We start from the raw sequence: 22,556 nt of genomic DNA, 5'->3' as shown, positions 1-22,556 counted from the left end.
AGAACCTAAAGTCCTGGGTGGGCCATAATATCTCCAAACCTCCATCTTCCTTTCCAGAAAGAACACAATTGCTTCCCACAGGGCTGTTGTGAAGCATTAGCTGAACCGTGTTTGGTGGATGTTTTGACACCTGTAAAAATATGTACAAATGCTAATTTTAATTTTAGTAACTACCTATCTTACATTGTTGTCATCTCTCTCCTCACTTGTCCCACAGACTTTGCCAAGCACCTGCTTCATTCCAGGCATTGAGGGGACAGAAATGAAGACATGCTCACTGCCCTCTAGCTCCCCACCCAGCTTGGGGAGGCGCAAAGGCCCACGGGAAACTGTAATCTTTACCATGAGATTAGCACAACTGTCCATCTCCCTTGCTGATCCATCTCCAGTGCCTCAAACCACACCTGACACCTAATAGGGGCTCAGTAAGGGTGAGGGGGAGGAGAGGATAAATGGGAAGGGTACAACAGAAGCACAGATCAAAGATGGGGGACACAAAGTAACATGGGAGCTCAAAAGACAGGAGAGAACCAGTCAGAAGAAAGAGCCATGACTGAGGACCTGGGCACAGCTGGCCTCTTTGTTCACTGTGAGGCCCTTCAGTGCCAGCCTATGACGAAATTTGCTGTGGCCTTCTGGTGCCTAGGAATGGGCTCTGCATACAGTAGTGCCAACCTCCCCCAAATGGAACTGTTGAAGATCCTACTTTATAAAAACCAAACCAAACCAAACAACCCCAGCTCAGCTCAGCATCAGGAACATGAAACTAAGGTCATTCGGGGCAGCCAAGCCCTTCAGCCAGTTTACAGTGACGTGGTTCTCAATGATGCCATCCCCAAAGAACCAGGCATGAGTTCAAAGCTCTTGGCCATGCTCTGGGTTGATCTGGCAAGCATAGATGGGTTCAGCCATCTGCCGCAGTCTTTATCCACGTGTTTCAAAGCTGGTCTCTTACTACCCTAATAAAGAGAATCTATTCTTTGCAGTAAGGAGCTGCACAGACAGGTAGGTAGGTTCCTGTCCTCCAAGTCATTTTCACAAGAACAGAAGCCGGTGTGCCCGTGAGACAGGACCACTTCAGTAAGCAGTGAGTCATGGGGCCCTGGCTCCAGTCCCTTTCAGGGACCACATTTCTGATCTGAGCTCAGGGACTAGGCCTGGGGCTGAACTGCAACCCTGTGGACGCTGGGGAAGTCCATTTTGGAGGTTCCGCTATGAGCTCTGCTCTTGGATCTATTTAAGAAGAGCAATGAAGCCTTGTGACCTGGTGTTCTCCGTGTGGTTATTACAGTCTTCACAAGGCTGGGCAGTCTCTCAGGACCCTTTCAACGTCATAATTCCACTCCCCACCAGAGGCTGAGTCTCCATGGCCTGTAACTGGAGATTTTGCTAAATGCAAGCACTACTGCAAAAAACGGGGAACATGAACAGGTTTTTTGTTTTGTTTTTTCTCAAAATGCACAAATCTGAGGTTCAGCGATTGCCTTCAAGCCTCTGACACAGCCAGCTGCCCTGCCTGCATGGGACTAGGTTCTTGTACCTTTTCCACCTGGGGCCAAGTGGGCAAGCAGGGCTCACAGACGGCCCTGTTCTAGCATCTGTGACATTTGGGAAACAGACCTTCCTTTATTTAATGCTTTGCCTGTGCCCAAATTGATGCTACTTCAGAACAGGGTGGTTGAACAAGTGGGCGTCGGGTTGCTGTACGAGTCAAATGACATTTTCTCTGCTTGCAGGAGATCACAGAATTAGGAAATGCTTATTCAAAATTCTGCTTGTTATACCAGCTTGTCTACCACTCTCCTGCTTCTCTCCTTCTCTGACTGCTCCTTCTCTACCCATTAACCTGCCTTTACTTTGCTTATTTTTAATCATTACCTGAATTTTTAAATTTATAGATGTATTTGTTTATCAGCTGTTCCCCAGTTTCAACATGAGGTCCACGAGAGCAGGAATCTTGCTGTCTGTACCGCTGGCACCCAGTGCCTGGCTGTAAACTTGTCTTGATTAAATAAAGGAATGTCCCATGGACTCAGGAGATACCCAAGTGAAATGGGATTTAACCTCTTGAAAATGGCAGCCTGAAGGTACGTTATCTAAGAGGAAGTGGAATCCCCAAGTTTCCTGGAAGTACCTTCTCTAAGCCAGGGCTATGGACTTGACCTCAACAGCCTGAGCCACACAGTTATCCAAGCTACCAGTATGAAATGCTCTTTAGGTTGCGTGGGGGTTAAGTGGCTAAGTGCATGTGCCCAGGGGCCAGACCAGCAGAGCTTCATGCCAGTTTTCCCACCTACTGCCCAGGCTACCCAGGGCAAGGTCTTTCACCTGCTTGTGTCTTAGCTCCCCATGTTTAAAATGAGGGTCATGTATTTACCCCGCAGTGCTGTGAGAATCAAACAGGTGAATGTGCAGGAAGCACTCAGGATTCCAGGGGCCCCTGGTCACTCCATGGTGCCAAGAGCTCAGCCACCACTCACCAGCCCATCGACCTCGCCCTCAGGATTGCATGGATAGAAACTCCTCTGCAGACAGGAGCTGGCCCACAGACAGAAAGGAAGGTCTACGACGTGTCCTTGGGGACTGCTTTAGGAAGCAGTGGGAAGAAGAGGAAGCGGGGCTCGGCTTTGCCCAAGGCCTCACTCCTCTCTGCTGCCGGTGTCTCTGTGCCACAGAGGCCCTGCACTGTCATGAGGTGAAGGTCCCCACAAGACTTCTTAATGGCCACCTGTGGCACCTTGCTTCTGGGGAAACTGGGGTTTGTTTCTAGCTGAAAGGGATAGGAGACGGGAACTAGCAGGTTCAGGGCAGCTGCTAGGAACTCCACAGCTGGAGGCTCATTTGATCTTCAGGTTTTTCTTCAGGGCAAACATCTCCCCTCCATTTTACAGATGAGGAAATGGAGAGTCAGAGAGGAAAAGTGACTTTGCCAAGGTCACACAGCTGCCAGCAGAGGTCTGGGATGCACACCCAGAGCCTCCAGGGCTAAGCCCCACTCAGTGACTGCAACACAGGACAGGTGGCAAAGCACCAGGGGGGACTTTGTAGAAGGGGGAGGGGGGCAGCTGCCACTCAGTAAGACAAACTTGTGGGTCATTTGGAAACACTTGGCTGCCACCTCTAGGTGAGAGACCCACTAAAGCTCCGAGGCCATTCCAGTTCTGGGCCTGGTGTTCTCCATGTGGTTATTACAGATAATGAGACAATGTAGTGGTGTCAGCATCTCTTAATCACCATTTTCATGTCTAGGCAGCTTTCTGGTGTAGATATTCACACTAAAAGCAGCTGAAACAGCACATGGCAAGCCAGGAAGACTGTGTACAAGGTCAGGTCCAGCATCACCCAGGCCCTGCAGCAGCCACGGCAGGAGGCGAGCGCCCTGGGCAGCTCTTCACCAGGAGGCAAGCCGGCCTCCGCCAGGCTAGAGGCACCTGCTCACAAAGGAGCATATGAAGCTGGAGAAATGACAACAACCTACTGGCCCTAGGGTCCTGCTCAGAACTGGGGCACAAAAGAGCCCTAAGATGGGGACAGAAACTCCCCAAGTCCTCCCTCCTGCCCACTGGACCAGTTTTTATTTCTTAGGTCACATAAACACATAAATTATTTTGCCTGATTCGAGCCCGAACATTGCTGGAAATCCTAGCCTTCCATACATACATACATTACAAACATTAAATGTCACTTATGCGTCGGGTTCCACCCTGGGCCACAGGGATGGATTCACACCTGCCTGAGGAGCTCCCTGTTTGTAGAGGAGACAAAGTGCTTTGGCTAGTACATGAAAGAGCCTAGCAGGTTTCAGCAGGAAGCCATGCAGAGGGGATCACTCTGAAGCCAAGTCCTAAATGATGAAACAGGAGTTTGCCAAGCAAAGAGGGCAGAGAGGGCCTTCCAGGCAGCGGGCAGAGTGTGTGCTGAACTGGAACTCAGGAGAGGCCTGCCCTGCTGCTGAGTGAGTTCAGAGTGGTGGGACTTGTCCTTCCTGGAGAGTGTTAGACGTGATCACCATGGGACCTGAAGGCACGCTAAGCGGTGTGTGTGTGTGTGTGTGTGTGTGTGTGTGTGGACTTGACCCTGGAGACAAAGGAGAGCCAGCAGAGGTTTTTAAATGGGGGTGTGTCATGGTCCAAATCAGGAGCTGGCCTTAAGAAGGCCTTTCTAGAGGTCATGTGAGGGTAAGTGAGGGGACACCACCTGGACAGGGAGACAGGGATGGAGGGTCAAATCTGAAGCTGTGATAGAATGTGCAGCATGGCCTTGCTCCGAGGCACTGGGCAATGAACGAGGTTCTTTATAAAGCACAGCCACAGCTTCTGCTGCCTTAGCACAACCCAGCCAGCAGGGACACATGGGGGCTGCGGCTGCAACCCTAAGAGTACAAGTTCTTGTCCCCTGACCATCCATGTGCAGCCTTGGGCTTCCTCCAACCTGTCGCAGAGTCAGGATGGCCTGTGCAGGACAAGCTCCAGAACAGAAGGAACCTTCTGCAGTGGCCAGAGGGCAATGGCTCTCCCTGACCTCTGCCACTATTTCCCCACTACAAAAAGGGACACACCTCTGACCCCAATAATGTTATGTAACACAGGACGCAAATACCCAAACCCTTGCTGTGCACCAGGCACATGGGTTTGTGATTTCTGTGGGTTCCCTTGTGTTTATTCTTCTAGAACCCTATGGTGGGTTCTAGAAGAATAAACACAAGCCCTCAGGATAGAAGGGTCCTTGCAGGGAAGGCAGAAATAGCATACAACTCCTGAACCCTGAAATCACCCACAGCTGTTCCTTGGCAGAAGGCCATGTACACAGATCCCCTCCTTCCTCACTCTCCTCCACAGCCCCACAGAAATCAAGGTGTTTTTTTTTTGTTTTGTTTTGTTTTTAAGGTCTTTGGTAAATGCTCTTTGACTATCCAAAATGTCTTTTGAATATTTACCATGCTTAAAGAAAAAGTTCTTCATTAATTGATGAGGTGGCCTTTCTTTGAGGATTTTCATTTCTACCCAACCGGGGAAATGACTCTAACATTTAATGAGGTGGTCTGTGGCTTTTACAGGGTGCTCATTAGTCACACTTCTCAATTCCTAGTCTAAAAAAGACATTAGACTCCTACAGGCACACAATGAATTCCTTCACCTCTAGCATTTACCCCTCCATAATGAGTCCTGAAGAAGGCCCTGGAAGCTGCTTCATGCCAAGCATTTACCAAATGGAACAATATGGGCGGGTGGGGGGACAGTGTGAGCTTCGGCTAGTTCCACTGGTCAGAAATGAATCGAAGCAGGATTCTCCGGTATTCACTTAGGAAGACCACTCAGCTGGCAGAGGGAGGCAAGACTAGAAGGCTCCTAGACAACGGCCTTTGCAAATTTCTCATGGACCATTTTAAGAAACGTCCGAGGGCTCACTGTGAGCAGGTGTTTCTCATGGATGGAGGTTTGTGTTGCTAAGTTGAGGAGGACAGTTCTTTGTTCTTTTATGAAAAAAATCAGCAGAAAGTCTCACCATCAGTAGGGCCATATGCCAGAGCATTTCCCCATGGGCAGGGCCTGAGACAGGAAGGATCTGGGGGTTCAGCCAACACTCCCATATAATCCAGAGGCAAAAATGTGTCAGCAAGGGAAAGAGCCTTTGGGCAGAGATGTACTGGGGTGCGGATCAGAGCACCGAGTGTCTGAAGAACTTCCAAATGGTAACCCGCATCCTGGGGAGCCCTGGATATTTAGGAGACACAGTTTCCTCCTGTAGAAGCAGAGTCAGGAACCACATAGCAAAATGCCTGTCAGGGTTCTGTGGCTCTGGTCTCTTAAGGAAAGTAGCCTCTACCAAGTTTCACAGTCACAGAAGCTCCACATTTTCTTAGAACAAGGTTGGCAACTAGACCCCAGAAATACATTTTCATTAGTACAACTGCCCTGTCAGGCAAGGGCTTTGTCAGAAAACAATCCAGACATGCTGTGGCGTGGGGAGAGACCCAAGCCTCAGGGCCTTTGCTCCAGCCTTGGCTATCCTGGGCACACTTAGCAAATGCAAGCCCCAAGCCTCTGTTTCCTTATCCACAAAGCAAAGACATTAACTAACCTGCCCTGCCTACTTCCTAAAACCTTTCTGAGGAGCAAAGGAAGAGTAAATGTGGGAGCCTGCAGGAGCCTGCCCCATGCCAAGTGAGGAGACTGATGGTCACAGTGGCTCTCACCAAACTGAGCCTCCACATATGAGCACCTACCGGCTTTGGGGCTCAGTTTCCCAAACAACCACCTCTGACCCCCAGATCTTCTCCTTCTCCTTGGTCAAATTCCTGACAGAATAGTGTGTAATGCCTAGATGTTGATCAATTTCCAATACCCCAGAAACCTGTCTACAACTGGTAAAATCTTTACAAGTATCATAGCATCGTTGCTGAAAAGGGTGCTCTCAGAAAAAATAAGCAAACAAAAAAAATCTACCAGACCTGTGCCAAAAAATATTGTGTCCTCAAAACATAGAGTACAATGTGGGTACACTACCTAGAACCTAGGCCCAGCCTCTGAGGCAGATGATAAAGCTAGTCCCTTTATCATCAACCAGAAGGTCAAAGTTAGAAGGGCCTGAACTTTTTTTTTTTTTTTTGAGGGTAGATGGAAGCCAAGACCAGCTGTCTCAGAAAGCAAGGGGGGTTGCAGGGCAACCAGGTGGTCATCTGCCCAAATATAGAAAGAAAACCTTTACCTAGATTCTCTTTCCAGAAGGGATTCACATTTTGCACTTGCAAAACTACTTCCTGGCTGAGAGCTGACCTACATCGCTGTCCCTGCCCACACTGGTAATTGTCTACCACGGGGTGCCTGTTCTTTGGCCACCATCCTTTTGCTGGTTTTTCAGCCTGTTAATTGGTTTCCAGTGGTTCTGTTGCACCAACTGAACTGAATCCCTCCCTGTGATCTGTCCACTGCTTCCTTGAGCATGCTCAAGGGAACAGATGCCCCCATAGGCAGCTCAGTGACCCTAAAGAAGCATTCCACCCATAAAAACCACTTGGAAGAAAGGTTCAATTAACTGTTCTTGAAAAATGTTAGTGACCACACGGAAATGGAGAGGGAAGGCACACAGGTAATAAGGAAGACAGGTGAGTCAGGCTGACAGAGAGCTCTGCCTTCTTTCTTTCTTAAGACCAAGGAATAATCAAAGCTGAAAAGAATCCTGAGGGCGGAGAGGGGAACTGGCTGGAATGTTCCACATAAGGAGGAGCAGGGAGCTCTACCCTCTTGGATGAAAAGCCCAGGATTGCGCTCTAAATGGATAGTCGCAGCTCTGTGTGCTCACAGGTGACCAAGTCCAATCTTTTCACTGAAGGGACGAGCAGATTGGATCAGAGAGGGAGCCGAGACTTTGCTGTTTGGTAGAAGCATCTAGGTGAGCTCTTAGACTTCCTGACTCCCCAGCCAAAGTTATTTCCACTCATTACATGAATGCCATGGAGGCTGACTCTGGAGCTGCACACGAGAAGGAATTTTTATCGATTTTAGCCACACCTATATCCTGAGCACCTTGGAAAGTGACTGGCCACAGAAAGAACTCAATAAATACCTTCTGGAAGACTAAAAGCCACATTTAGCTTCCCTTTCCCCTCGAGGGGTCATGGGCCTGCGGTATATTCCCATGGTTTTAGGGCTTTGCCTGTAGGTGTTGACCAGGGACCCTCTCTACATGCTGACCGCAGCCTGGGTGTCACAGGTGGGAGGGAGGCTGACAAGATGATCTGGGAGGCTGCTTGTCACAGTGAAGATTGTCAACATAAAGGTGGGGGAGAGAAGGACATGGGAATCTGGAACTTGTTCAAAGGTCTTGAAACAAGAAGAATTTGGTGGCGAAAGAAGAAAAGCCAGATCCTGTGGAGCAAATACGGGGCTAACAACGTCAAGATCAAGGCCAGGCCAGCAAAGAAGGTAGGTGCTCTGGCAGGTGCGACTGGACAGAGACAGCACAGTTCAGGACACAGAAGAACAAGCTGAGGGCCCTGCCGGAAAGGAGAGAAAAAGGCTTGTCACAGACTTCTGATGAATGATCACAGAGATTTCAGGGCACGCTGGCTTTGATGACACACTGCTGGATCTCACTGATGCATTTGGTGCCTGGTCTCTGGTTAAATGTGCACCCCAATAATAACCGCGTTCCTGTTGGGATATGTGGTCTGCAGAATGAAGATGTTCCTCACAACTCCTTTTCCAGGATGTGTTGGGCTGGAAAGCAGGCCTGTCTGCGCATCCGCATCTCAACAGACTCCCAGACGCTGCATCCAAGCCTGGTTCCAAACAAGCATGCTGGAGGAGAATGAATTTTGGGGCGCAGGCCAGCGACCATGGAGAGGTGAAAGGGAAGTTGGCTGGGGCGGGCTTTCTGGCCGGGGGCTGCCTGGCAGCAGGCTTTGTTGTTTGGAGAACAGAGAGAACATTCTGCTTGGGGCAAACCAGGCCGAGGAGATGCTACACTGTGACTCAGCCCTGGGCATTAAAGGTTTTGTCCAGTGTTGGCCAGTTTGGGACATTGCAGTCCACAAAAGTCCCTGAGTCAGATTCTCTAGGTTAGAAAAACAAAGGGCATAAAACTTCTCTGAACTCTAATTAGCTTTTTGAAAAATGAAATCAAAGGAGTGAGTTGAAAGGTCACAGCCCGCCCTTGCACTCACACCCACGGCTTTAGGCTCTGCAAGCCATCCCGTGTTGAAAGAAGGATGGGCTGTCTGTCCTTCCTGCTGGGACACAGGCCAGGAGTCAAGGGAAGGGCCAGCCTCTGAAGGCAGAGGATGCTGTCGTAGGATCGCCACGGGAAACCAGGCTAAGATTCGCCCCAAGAACAGCCATATGTTTCACGTCAACATTTTGGATTTTATTTTGAAGGAATGAGCTAGGCAATGGCTTTAACCTTTCCCTCCACCCCTCCAGCTGACACTGAATAATGCAGTGTGATTTCCCCCTTCGCAATCCTGGGTAATAGTCTACTCGGAGCTCGTGTCTTTTAGCCATAGATTGGCTGAAAGGCTTGAGAGCCACGCAGATCCTCATGGAAGTCTAGTTCAATCAAGGCCACAGAGTATCTAGAGAGTGGAAAACAGGGTGCTGGCCCCCCACCCCTTGTTTGGGATCTGGGAAGATATGCACTTGCAGAACAGGAGCTCAGAGTTGCAGGGGTTTCGAAGAGAGAGAGGAGGTAGGGCCGAGACGAGAGGCTCAAATTTTGCTGAGCTGGGGAGAGGGGCCAGGAGAGGCTGGCTGGCATCCCACAAGCTCTTTCCCTCCTCCACCCTCATGCACCCTCTGTGGCACCTCCTGCTCCCCACCCCAGCATCCTTCCTGCGGGCTTATCTTCTGCTGAGTCTCAGGACTGGAAGGAGGGCCTTCTGTAAGCCAGTAGAGACTGACAACTCTTCTTCAGGCTCCAGTGCCAGAATATGTTCTCCTCCACTTCTGCTGAGGTCCGAAATGCCATGCAACTGAAATCAGAAACTTTTTCACCTTCTGCTTTCCTTACCTACCTCAAATGCTGAACCAAGGTTCAGTTCATGGGACTCTGTAGCATCAGAACTGCCACTGGCTGGCTGTGTGACATTCAGGAAATCCATTTTCTTTTCTGGGTTTGCTTGGGTGTTGAATGAGGACAGTTGATGCAGTCCATTTCAATGGTTCTCCACTAATTTAAAAAAAAAAAGAGCAACAATGGGCTTTTTCTTCTTCCCACTAGATGGTGCTGTGTCCCCAACTGCAGCAGGCAGTGCCTGGAGCAGTGGCAGGGCTGCTTCCATGGCTGCAGTGTAAGCAGGAAGGCTTCTGCTCACCCAGGGCCAGGCTGGGACGGTGCAACTGGGCTCTGGAGATCAAATCATGGCAGAACGGGAAATGATCAGGAGCTCAATTTTATTTTAAAAGAGCAAGATTGGGCAGGCAGACCCTTGATCCTAAACAACAGTATCACCTGTGTTTCCACATGGCTACTCTGTCACCAGGACAAGAGCCCAGAGGGTTCTGGCCCTGAGTGGGCTGGGTCTCCACGTCCAGTTCTACATTCCACAAGGTCAGCCTCACAGAATCAAAGGCTCTGAAGCAACAGAAGGAACACCAGAGCCCTCGGCTGCAGGATCTCTGCCACACATCCCCCCGAGGGGTAGCAAGGCAGGCCCGTCTGTGACGGTCACCTTTCCTCATCTCAATGTCAAAGTTGTTTAATTCAACAAGACGGATATAGCTTCTACAGTCTCAAAGGTTGTTTTTGTTGTTGTTGTTGTTTTAAAGAAAAGGCCAAGTAGTTCAACAAATGTTCCAGAAAAAAACAGGTTCTAAAATGTAGTCAGTAAGCCCTTTTTCAAGTATTTGAGATAATATAGTATTGCCTTAAAATGCTTATAGTCTTTTGTGGGGGAAAAGATACAGAATAAAATGTATCTACCCAAAGCTGTTAAATGTTGTATACAGGTGGATAAATATTAGAGGGTGAATAACAAGGAGAAATTGTTTGGTTTGTGGCATTTGTGTAACTATGGATGATTTGTTCCTTCTTAGAGTGTTTTCAGTTTTTCGCGGATGTTTGCAAAATATCAATAGCAAGTCTATAATGGCCAGGACATACTAACTTCTCAAAGCCTTCCTGTATTTTCCTAAAAATGTGTTTCTGTTTTAAAAGCCTCTCCTAAATGCTGAAAGTTCCATGAGTTCTTGAGTTATTTTAAAGTTTCCCTTTCTGAACCTCACCACTGATGTTCTTCCAATTGATTTTTAAGTACAATGTTTTAGCTATATCAGAATATTTTTTCTTCTCTCTTTAAGTTGGAGGCAAAACAATATTTAAAAACGTTTCATAAAGAATTAATCTATAGCCAGGCATGGTGGCCCACACCTGTAATCCCAGGAGGCTGAGGCAGGAGGATCATGAGTTCAAAGCCAGCCTCAGCAACTTAGTGAGGCACTTAGCAAAACTCAGAGAGACCCTATTTCTAATAAAATTTATATTAAAAAGGGGAAGGATAGGATGTGGCTCAGTGGTTAAGCACCCCTAGGTTCAATCATCAGTACCAAGAAAAAAAGAATTAATCTATAACCTCACCACTATAAAATAGTCACATTCGCCCTGCATGTGCCTACCTGGATGCTGGCTCTGTAGGTATTTTTATAGAGTTGTAATCATAGAGTGCATGTTATCTTATAGAAGACTTCTTTTTGTTAAAGACCCTCCAACATTTTATCCAATATCTAGTTGACATACTTCAAATGCCAAAAGTGTCAATACCTCATCCAAAGAACCTGCAGAATGACATTTAATTAAAAGTTAAAATGGTCCTGGGGAATTACATTACTTAACATGAGCTACTTAGTTTTCAGGAACCAAGTAAGTACCTGTGGATTTTGACTGGTACTAATGAACTCTGAGGCACCCACACGTATGATTCAGCAATCCTCAGCTTCTCTGGACTCCTCTGTGCTCCTCTGGGCAGCTCTGTCTAGCCCTTTTGAAGTTCTGCCTCACAGAGCTTCTCATTTACCTGCGTGTGGTGGGGCTGGGCAGCATCTCCTTAACTTTCTACCCTGGCCCATTGCTGAGCACAGCACCCTGCTCACACTGAGTGAGTTAATGGATGAGAGATTCCCAGGAGGGCATCTTCTGTCAGAGATGGCAGGAACTGGGTTCCTTGGGTTGGGGTTGTGGCTCGGTGCTACAGGCTTGCCTACTACATACAAGGCCCTGGATTTGATTCCCAGCACCACACAAAAAGAAAGAGAAAAAAATGTTTAAAAAGAAAGAAAAAGAAAAAAAGAAGAAACCATACTTATTGAAAGAAGGTAAGAAATAAAAAGGCACCATCCCCCAATTCCCAGTGTTAAGGAAGAAGGCAGTTTGACCAGAACCAAGATTTGGCCCTCCATCTCCTACTGGGCAAGAAGAAATGGCACTTACCACCAAAATCACACAGGTTTGTGCACACCATTAATTGCCCTGTCCTTCCACCAACTCAATGATATCCTTCACCGGTCCACGCACATTTAGAGAATCCCCAACAGCTCCTCTTCCCAGGGTGGTGCTGCGTGTTCGCTCACCCACGCGACAGGCAGCCTCCAGCTGTCAAGCCTTGAGCAGGAGTGATATCAATTAACTCATGGCAGGAGAGAGACAGGGGAGTCACTTTCAGACCAAATGTATTTGGGGCTAGACAAAGAGGTTCAGAAATCACTTTACAGCACAGTAGTTTTGCTTTAACTACCTACTGAACAAGTCAAGATCAGGGCTGATGTTTAATTAAAACAAATACAAAATAAACTACTGTTGCATCCTTGTATTCTGCTCAGAAAAGCCTTGCAGATACCAGTAATGAGACATGGCAGGCCAGTAATTAAAATGTAGGCTTTCCTTTCATGCCAGCACAGGGTAAGAATGGGCAAGACTTGCTAAAATACTTCTGTGTGATGGTAATTACTCGATATTTCTCTACAAGGTTATATTAAAGCATTCCATGCAACTCTAGATTCCAGGACAAAAGAAATACCTTTTAATAAAGCTTGGTGACATCAACATCTATTTATACCCCGCCTTGACTCAGAAAGGATTAGAGGTAGACAACGACGACAAGAAGAGTGGAAATAGCTTCCATTTGTGTATGACTATTACATGCCCAGACACTGCACAGCAGGTGTTTTATTTACATTGTCTATAATTTTACAGAAGTCCCTCCGAGAGAGATTATTAGGGAGGCAACAGGTACAGAGGCTGAAAACTTAGGCCCTAGAGCCAGACTGTCTGGCTTCACTCCTGGCTTTGTTACTGACTAGCCATAAGATGTGGGCAAAAACCCGGCCTCTCTGTGGTTCAGTTTACCATCTGTATAATGGACACATTTGTAATGACTTCAAAAAGTTGGGGAATAAATGGGACCATCCATGTAAAATGTTGAGAATGGTGCCTAGCACATAGGAATGGCTCGGATAAGGTCATAGGGTGGCAGAGACACTTGGGGGTCACCTAGTGGCCCATGTACGCTCCTAAACTTCCAATCCCCTTGAAGCTAGGCAGAGCCATATGACTGGTTGGAGTCAATGAAATATTAGTAGAGGTGACATGTCATTTCTGGACACAAAATTTAAGAGCCAGTGTATGACCCTTTTAACACTCCCTTCCTTGCCTCATTATAACCCTAGATGCCACATGTTAAGAGAGTGGCAACAGTAGAGAGAAGACACCTGCACTCCAAAGTCCCCAGATGCAGGAAGGCCCAAATGATGCACATCAGATGTTTTTTAAGGGGAAAAAAAACAATTTGTGCTGTACTAAGCTCATAATATTTTTAGCTTTACTTGTTACTGCAGCACAGCATACCCTCCCCTGACTAGTGCAGCTGCTATTATATCATTGTTATTACCTTATTTTTACAGTTGGAGGAGCAAGCAGCTAAAGGGAGACCTTCCATTCAACCTGCCCAGTTATCTGTTTACTCTAAACAGAGCATCACCACATTAATCATTGCTTGTCCCTTTTTTTTTAAAATCCCTGCACACTCTTTCAGTGCTATGAAAAAGAAAGAAAAAGTTCAGCCTTCATTAATCACTGATAAAAATATCAGAGTTACTGACTGTTGGGGACTCTGTGTATTTACATAGAAATGAGACTGTTGCCATCTGGTAGAAGTACATGAGAAAACTTGGAGGGAGAGAAGATTAGAATTCTTCTATCTTCTTAAGGGGTGTAGACCCTGAAAATTGAGTTATCACAGGTAGGCTGGGATGCGAAAGACACCAAGGCGCATAGAAAAACCAGGAAATGGGGTTGAGGATTCACATAAGAGGGGCTACAATGTGACTGTCACAGGGAGTGAGAAGGTCCATGGATCAGTTAGGGAATTCAGCAAGCAGGGAGTCCCTTGGCTGCGAACAGCCTTTCACCTACCCTGTCTCCTCCAGTCCAATGTGTGATAGTTCAGGGTCTCCTTCCCCTTCTCTAATATCCTCTGAAGGAATAATGTTCTATGTTAAACCAAAAATCTCTAGAACATCCTCCACCCTAACAAGGCAAGGAGTGTGCGTTTCAACAGCAGGCCAGCTCCCTGTTCACCTGAGTTTCCTCTTGGAGAGGCAGTGGACTCCACACCATTTCCAAGGTTCCTGATGGCTGTCAGTGAATGAGGAATGGGAGCACCATGTCCTTACCTGGACCCCGATGTCACAGCCTAAACACATCACAGAGACAAAATGCAGTGCTCATTCTGTGCCCCCTCCTTTTTAATCCATAAAATCGTTACAGTGCCTGCTGCCTATCACACAGGGACAGTATGCAAATGAGCTCAGGTGCTATAAAATGCTCCAGAAACCTCCCACAACATGTTATATAAGAGCTAAACATTAATATCCAACAGCCGCCACTCAAGGCCAATTTCTAATTTGAAGGTTCTATCACTATCAACATCCCAGAACCTACAAGATTCTGTCTGTGCGTTTGTTAAATAACTTTTACCTAAATTTAAGTAACTTATGTGTTCTGTGAAAAATTAGAAAACATGGGGAAATATAAAGCATAAAATAAAAATCACAGTCCCACGCCCAAGCGACAACTTGGGTACAATAATCAGCTTAGTAATTTTCCTTTCATCTTTTCCTCTGTATATCTTTTTTGCTCTGAGTCAAGAACAAGCTCAACACATGGTTTGGTGCCCTACTTTAACATCACATTAAGAACATTTTCCCACATCTTCTACTCCAAAATACAGTTTTAGTGGCTCTATAAAACGCCTGTCTTATGGGGTACTCTGATCTGAACCACATCCTCATTGCTGGACACTGTAAGCATTTCCCGAGTTTTCTTCTTATGGGGAAGCCTGAGCTTAATTTCCTCAGCTTTTTGGTGTTCCTGATTATTTCCTTAGAGTATACTCTCATGTGCAATGACATGAGAATTTTGTTTTGTACCCAAACAAAAACTTAAATTCTGCAAATTCTCAGTTCTGCACAAAAGATAAAAAGAATCAGTCATGGTAGTTGGTATTGCCAATGGCCTAACTCAAGAAGCACAGCGCCTGCAGGGAAGGCCTGGAAATAGAAAAGTAACAGCTTCCAGTATAAAGATATAAAGAAAGAGAAACTCTAAGGTTGCTCTTAAACCAGGGTTAAAACACTGTTATGTGCCACCACTTAACCAGAAGGCCATTTAATCAAGACCAGACATTAGTTTAAAAAGTGTAATATTGCTATTCAAGAAAAGAAATCTGGCCACCCACACCCTCCTGTAATTCAAAAGGCTCTCTAAAAAGCACACATTGCCTACAGACACAGGCTGACAGACACAAAGAGCTTTGAAGTTTAACCTTTCTGTGTCCTCCCTCTGAAAGCAGTGCTCTGGGGACACTCAGCTCTCCCCCAAACAGTTGCCAAGGATACCCTGAGTAGCTACGGAATCAAGACTAGATTTGTCCAAGAGTCACCATTAGTTAAGCATTTTTTTCTTTTTATTTTGACAAGTTAATACATATTTTTCAAACACAAAATACATAAAGCAATCGAGGCTTCATTCTTTGGGTGTGTTCATCTACAAGTAAGTACTTTCCCCCAAGAATCTATCTTTCAAAGAGACCTTCCCATCAATAAGCATCACAATAGCAATACTGACAAAATCATAATTAGAGCAACACACCATTTATTTGCACCAGACACCCGGTGCTGTGAAGATGGTGGAGAGATGGACCAATCATAACACTCTGGATGTGCTATCAGGTTTAGAATCAGCAAAACGGTAACGGTCTCACCTAAAAGCCATTGGTTTATTAACAACAGATGTTTATTAGGAAACTGCCTAGGCTGAGCGTTCTGCAGGGGGGCTTAACAGACACTTTCACTAGTCCTCACAACTGCCCTAAGAAAGAAGCATCATGGTAGCCCCATTTCACACAGGAGGAAACTGAGGCTCGCAGAGGTTAGGAGACAGACCGAGCGTGGGGCTTGAATGCAGGCTCAGGTGCCTAGCTTGCCTTTCCCATTGCCTTTTCCACCTCCTCAACAAAGTTGGTAGGAGATGACAGTTCTTGGTCCAAAGCCGGGGGCCAAGATAGCAGAAGAAAAACTCCAAGAGGAAACCGAGGCTGATGCTGGGAGATGGTAAGTGGAAGGCAGAAGTGAGCGGAGAGACGCGAGGCCCTTCAGCCCGTTCCTTTTATATCAAGGGTCACTGCACTGCCATCAAGATTGCGAAAGAGGAGTGTGTGGGCCTGTACTCGGGAGGACGGCTCTTCAGAAACCCTCTCCAACCACTCCTCAGAAAAAGAACCACTGTTCTGTTGCCAGGGAAGAGGCCAGTTTTACTCCCCCAAGGAATTTCCTAACCCTTCTCTGCACAGAGAAAGCCCCAGAAGCCTCTATGCTGGAACTGCACTTGGGCCAGAGCCTGTAAGAGGTGAAAAACAAGCACTTCTACTAGGAAATGTGAGCAATGGCCTTTCAAAGGTGAGAATCAGAAGTTAAGGAGCCAGCACCGTGACAGGTGGTGAGGACAAGGAGGAGAGAGAGTCACACTTCTACTTATAAAAGCAACTCCAAAGAAAGTAGCTTTGCGCAGTGGGTCTGGTGGGTGATGCTGAGATGGCACCATTTAAGCCAGCGAGAGCCACCTACAGCTTACAGGGAGGGAGGTTTCTCGCACATTTGCATATTTACTCAGGGCTGAGAATGCTTCTTTTGGGCTCCTGAGCACTGAAGACCCATCTGAGAAAACTGGACCGGAAGTCCAGATTCTAGAACCAGTTCTGCCAGCAAGGAGCAGGAGGGCACCCTCACCCCCGGGCACAGGAAGGAAGGACAAGAGGCCACTGGAGGTCTTTTCCAGTTTAACTCGATGTGATTTAATTCAACTTAGCCACCATTGTGGACACATACACAGTGCCAGGCGCTATCCTGGCTGAGATTTAAAAGTCTGGATCCTGCCCTCAGAAACTCAAAGTTCAGCAGGGGGAAGGGTGTGTAAACAGATGGTCCCAGTAGTTAGTGTGACCAGTGCATGTTTAAGGGGACACGCAGCCCCGGGGAGGCGTGCTCAGTGTAGAACTGTGGGCATAGAACGGTTCATGAAATAAACGTCCAAGCTGGAGATGGAAGGATCCTGAAGCACTAACTGGTGGGGGATGGGGCACAGGTATCTTAAGTGGCTCCCAGATGCTTTCCAACTTCCAACACCAAGGCGCTTTGGTTGGTTTGTGGGGCAACATGTGAAGCAGCCTTAGAACAGAGCCTGTGACCATCCTGCTGGGAGGAGCCCAGACCCAGCAGGCCAAGTGGGCTTCCTCTAGGGCAGGGCTGTTCCCGTGTCCTTCCCAGAGCCCTGGGTTCAGAGGTGAGAGTGGGGCGGAGGCAGAACGGAAGGTCAAGCAAGAGGGCTCCATCTCAGCCTCCACCCTTCCAGGTGTCACCTGTAGAAGGCTTTATTTTCAGAGGGGTTGTCGCTACACATTTTTGAAAGCCACATGGTTGGTGCTAAGTGCTTATCCACTCACAGCCATCTCTTAGCTCACAAAACCTTGATTATGAGAAGCATCTATGTGTCTGCTCTTGTCTCTGGCAGCCGCTTCTTGGTCTCCTAGTCTACTCCTGATTCATCATCTTCTAAAAGACCATTAAATGCTGGATGCTTCGGGGGTCTGCTTGGGTTTGAGCTGCTGCTCAGTCTCCCCTCTGTCTAAGGGGAGTTCCTGGAGCTTAGGTTTACAGCCCACCTGTTTGGCCAGGAACCCCACCTCTGCAGCTCTGTGGGGCTCTATAACCAGCCATCCCACAGTCCTCTGTGACATCACTAATTGATTCCTCAAGTTCAATATGGCCAAGACTTCAACTCCTCATTGCCCATCCCAGCTCAATTCTCCTCTCTCCACCTCTGCTACGCACAGGAAATGGTCCCACCATAAACTTGGTTGCTCAAGTCACACCTTTAGAAGCTACTCCTGACTCCTCCTCCTTCCTGGCTCCAACACTCCATCAGCCACCAGTTTCCTCTCTCCTGGCTTGTTTTTATCTTCTGCCGCTCTCTTGAGCCACCCACCTCTCCATTCCCACCATCGGCAGTGAGACCCTCTTGGATGATCCCCACCTCCCACCCAGCCTCCTAAAAACCTTCTCTCCACACAGCTGCTGGGATATTTCAAGAATACAAATCTGATCATAAAAAATCCTCTGCTTAAATCTTTTAATGGCTTCCCATTCCCTTAGGATCCAAAATCCTTCAAGTGGCTTGAAAGCTGTGAGTGACTGGGCACCTCTCCAGCCTCAATCATGAAACCCTTCCCTCCTTGCTGCTCCAACACGCAGGACTTTTCTTAGTTTCTAGAACAATACATGCTGTCTTCCTCCTGCTCACGTCCCGTGCACCAGGCCTGCTGTGCCTCCCTTGCCCAGGCACCTCTTCTTTGACCTTTATTCTCAGTGTGGACTTACTCCTCAGGAAATCTGCAGTGTCCATGTGGGACATGCCTGCAGGGCCCAGAACTGATCCTCCGTAGCCCTGGCACACTGGATTATTTACAATTCTTTGTTCAGTGTCTGTCTTCCAAAGAGTCAAGCTTTCTCCCCTGCCCTACCACCCGTGCTCAGCACAGAGCCCAGCACACACAGAGGTGTGCAGAATGCATTTTTTAAGTGTTGAAGCTGCCTCTATACACTTGTGCCACTTCCTGGCACCTGCACGCCTCTCCTGCCTTCAGGTCCCAGCTACCTTGTCTGCCTGTTCTCCCTTTCCCTTGTCTCAGTTTTCTTCCCATCACCAGGCCCTACTCTTCTATCTGCAGGTGGGCAAGGTGACCAAAGCCTAGAGCGCAACCTCATGTCCTGCTGAGCGATGTCTACTATGTCAGAATACACTACTATTGTAATTTCTGCAAAAATAATAATCAAAACCTAGAGTTCTATGTCTAGAGACCAGCATTCAGGTTAGAAAAAAAAGCTGGGAGGGGATATTATTTCAAATATCTGTTTGGTTTCAATGGTCACTGTTACATTTTCAGATAGATAAATATATACACACTATGGGAGATGTGCTGGTCAAATAATTCAGCTTAGTCGGGATTTATAGCGATTATCTCAGAAGCTCAGAGCTCAGGAAGGGGGATCACTGGGCAGCAGAATCCCCTTACAAGGGTAAGCTGCATATGCATCAGGCACAAAGAAAGACAAACCTTGCTTTCCAAAGTACGAAGGCGTCCCTCTTGCTGCAGTTCAGCCTCTTGCTGGCACAGGCAATGTGACCAACGTGAACGACAGAGTTTGATTTGTTCAGCAAAGCCTATTTCAAAGCAATTAAAAAGAGCGTGTCATCTCCTGTCCAAGGCACAAATAAAAGGCCCCGGATGCTTTCTCCTTTTAAAATTGATCCAGGCTGTCAGCTACTTCATTAGCAAGCTGATTAGGTTCTAATTAGCACCCTAATTAAGTGCTTCTAAATCAGAACCCGAGAAGGGTGTGAACTGGGAAGGATGGGTAGGGGCAAGATGGCCAGGTCCACTTGCAAGATATTTCCATGGGTTTCTTCACTGCAGGCAGGATCCAGACTTTATTCCTGCAGGTGGGTTTCCATAGGAAAGAAATCCTATGAACATTTTATTTCTGAAGCAAATGGTTCAGCCCCTTATTTAGAAAGTCTGAGCAGAAAAGTACAAAGAATTGCTTGCTTAAGAACAACACTGGAGAATATTTGACAGGTAGGAATAAAGGGAGAAAGCAAAATTGATGCTTTGGGCTGTATCTGTCCTCAGATGTACTCTAGAATGACTTTCTTTGACCTTATGAAACCCCGGGACTCCAGGGAACCAAGAAGAATCTTGGAAAAGTTCCTCAAATCTGAGGTTCATGGAAACCCAGCATCATCCCTTGCAAACCACGATGAGACCAACATAGGTCCTACCCCACACTCCACTTTAAAAGTGCCTCATTTTTGATATGTTTATTGAGGTGGTGGTTGTTGTTTATCAGCGACATGTTACTTTCAACTGCCAATATGAACAGTTGCAACCACACAGCTTAGATGACTGGGATTACAGCCAGTCAGAGACCCACAAAAGTCCAACACAAAGCCTTGGGAATTTTATTCTTTAAAGCCAAAAAGACCACAATTCAGCTGTTCAGATTTTTTTTTTTTTAATCAAGCATAGAGCAAAGGAAACATCTTCATTTCTTTCCTAAATTCTCTTCTTCAAAACAATTTCTCCTTTTCCTATCTTTGTAGCCATTATAAGAAGGCATCAAATAAGAAGTCGTGCAGTGTAGGCTCTTATGAAAGCAAGAACTGTCCATGCCCAGAGATGAAAGGATCGCCCTGGCTGGCAACGCAGGCCTTATCTTAGCACCCAAATCTTATAACCTCGCCCCGCCTCCAGAGTTTTCTAAGCTCACAAGGTTGATTGTAAGTAGGTTCACTTCATGTAGCCACAAAGGATTGAACCATAGATGGTATGGAAAGGAACAGCTAGAACTGAAGCGCTGCAAAAGTTTTCTGAATTAAAAGGATGGGGGTAGGAATGTATCATAAAACTTTCACTGCTTTGACATGAACAGATCAAGATCATTACTTTGGTATATCTTACTCACAACCGCGTAGCATTGACCATACACACCACGAGGGTAAGAACAGAAATTGAAGTTGATTATAGAGCTACGAAAAGTTACTCCTCGACAGGCTAGCTCTTCCAACAGGGTGGGATTCGCACCAAGGGCCTTGGGCGGCAGCAACCTGAACAGTCTTAGGAAGGGTCTACCGTTCCATCTGCAAAATGGGGACAGCACTCTATCCTTACAGAGCCTTGGTGACCATTAAAGAGAAACATGTGTCAGGTCCTGAGCACTTGGCAATAACTAATGTTTGCTCCCTCCTCTTCCTTCTCTCTTCATGGTTTTCTGTTTAATCTTTTCCTCTCACAGTCCCATTCCCTCTTCTTCTCCTAAAGCACATTTTTAGAACTGTGGAGCCAGAAACTATTTTCCTTGATTTGGATGCCAAACAACTGAATCCAAAACAGACATTAGTAGAATTTCTTCCTCCCTCCCTCCTTCCCCCTCCTTTTCTTCCTTCCCTTTCTTTTCCCTCCCTCTCTCCCTCCCTCCCTTCCGTTCTTCCTTCCTCCTTTTCCGGTACTAGGGATTGAACCCAGGATTGCCCTACCACTGAGCTATGTCCCTCGTTCTTTTTAACAATTTTGTTTTGAGTCAGGACCTTGATAAATTGCCCAGGTTGGCCTTGAACTTGCAATTCTGCCTAAGCCTCCCACGTAGCTAGAATGCTTTTTTAATAAAAAAAAAAAATACATAATAATTGTACTTATTTATGCGGTACAGTGTGACATTTGGATACATGTCTACAATGTATGATGACCAAATTAGGGTAATAAGCATATCCACCACTGAAAACACTTATTTCTTTGGAACAAAATCCTCTTCTAGCTATTTTGAAATACATGGTAAATGATTAACTGTCACCACCCTGCTGTGCTTTGGAACGATAGAATTTACTCCTATTTAACTGTAATTTTGTACCTGCTGGAACTTCTTGGATCTTGATTGTCCCCCAAAGGCACATGTGGTAAAGGGTTGGTTCTCCTCCTGTGGTGCTGTTGGGAGGTGGCACCTTTAGGAGGTGGGGCCTAGTGGGAGGAAGTGAGGACACTGGGGTGTGCCCTAGATGGAGCTATTGGGACTGGTCCCGCCTCTCCTTTCCTTCCTGGCCTGCTTGAGGTGTTCAGGCTTCTTCTCCCAAGTGTTCCAATGTGGTACACTGTGCTACAGACAAACAGGACCAAGTGACCATGAACTGAAACCTCTGACACAGGGAGCTAAAGTGAGCCTTTTCCCTTGCTGATCACCTCAGTATTTTGTTACAGTAATGTAAGCTGACTAACACAGTCGCACATAATGTCCATGGATTTTAAGGTTTCCTAGAAATCTTATGATGCTTGTATAAACAACTGAGATTTAGAGACCTTATTGAAACAGTCTAAAAAACTGAAGAGAACAATCATGTGTCCTCATTATTCTGGAACTTGATGCAGCCTCTTGTCTTAGAACCTCATACAGTAGATTCCCATCTCCCCCCACCCCCTCTGCATCATCAGCCTTGACAATAGCACAATTACCAGACAGGCGGGTGCCCTTCCTCAAGGGCATAAGTTACAAACAAAATGACTAACATGATTCAAAAGCTCTGACAGGCTGACTTTTGGAGCAGCCCAAATGGGAATCCCTGAGGGTATTCATGCAAATGACAAGTCTGCTGGTCCCCCTCACAGACTGCACTGCGTCACTTAACAAGTACACGCATCCACCAAGGGCAGCTCACTGAAGGGGGAGAGCGTGGAGGAAGAAAAGGAGGTGGGAGAGGAGAGGGACAGAAGGGGAAGTGTGTTTACAGTTACAGGAAGGAGTCAGCCAAGCTGAGGAAGGATGTTGAGAAAAGTAGGTGAGCCAGGACTGTGGGATTCCAAGGAAACCCAAAAAACTGGGAATGGAGAAGCGGGTGTTCAGCAGTCCGGGCTCCTACTGATGCCCGATGCTGCTGCCTGTCACTGTGTACCAGGCTCTAGCCTA

At 46.9% G+C, this 22,556-nt stretch overlaps 1 long non-coding RNA gene across 1 annotated transcript; it reads right to left on the bottom strand.

The window, feature by feature from the left end:
- Positions 1-8,335: 8,335 nt before the first annotated feature.
- On the bottom strand, positions 8,336-21,593 carry LOC124110164 (uncharacterized). Its single transcript, XR_006857192.2, has 4 exons — positions 21,510-21,593; positions 19,160-19,266; positions 11,923-12,093; positions 8,336-9,666 (listed from the first exon to the last, which is right to left on the bottom strand). It is a non-coding gene; the product is annotated as an uncharacterized LOC124110164 (long non-coding RNA).
- Between the last annotated feature and the right edge of the window lie 963 nt (positions 21,594-22,556).

The sequence above is a fragment of the Marmota monax genome, unplaced genomic scaffold (genome assembly GCF_021218885.2).
Source record: "Marmota monax isolate L192 unplaced genomic scaffold, Marmota_monax_Labrador192_F-V1.1 WCK01_AAM20220418_F8-fsc00008, whole genome shotgun sequence".
Lineage (NCBI taxonomy): Eukaryota > Metazoa > Chordata > Mammalia > Rodentia > Sciuridae > Marmota > Marmota monax.
Note: the sequence above shows the minus strand (reverse complement) of the source record. Positions and strands in the feature narration are given on the sequence as shown.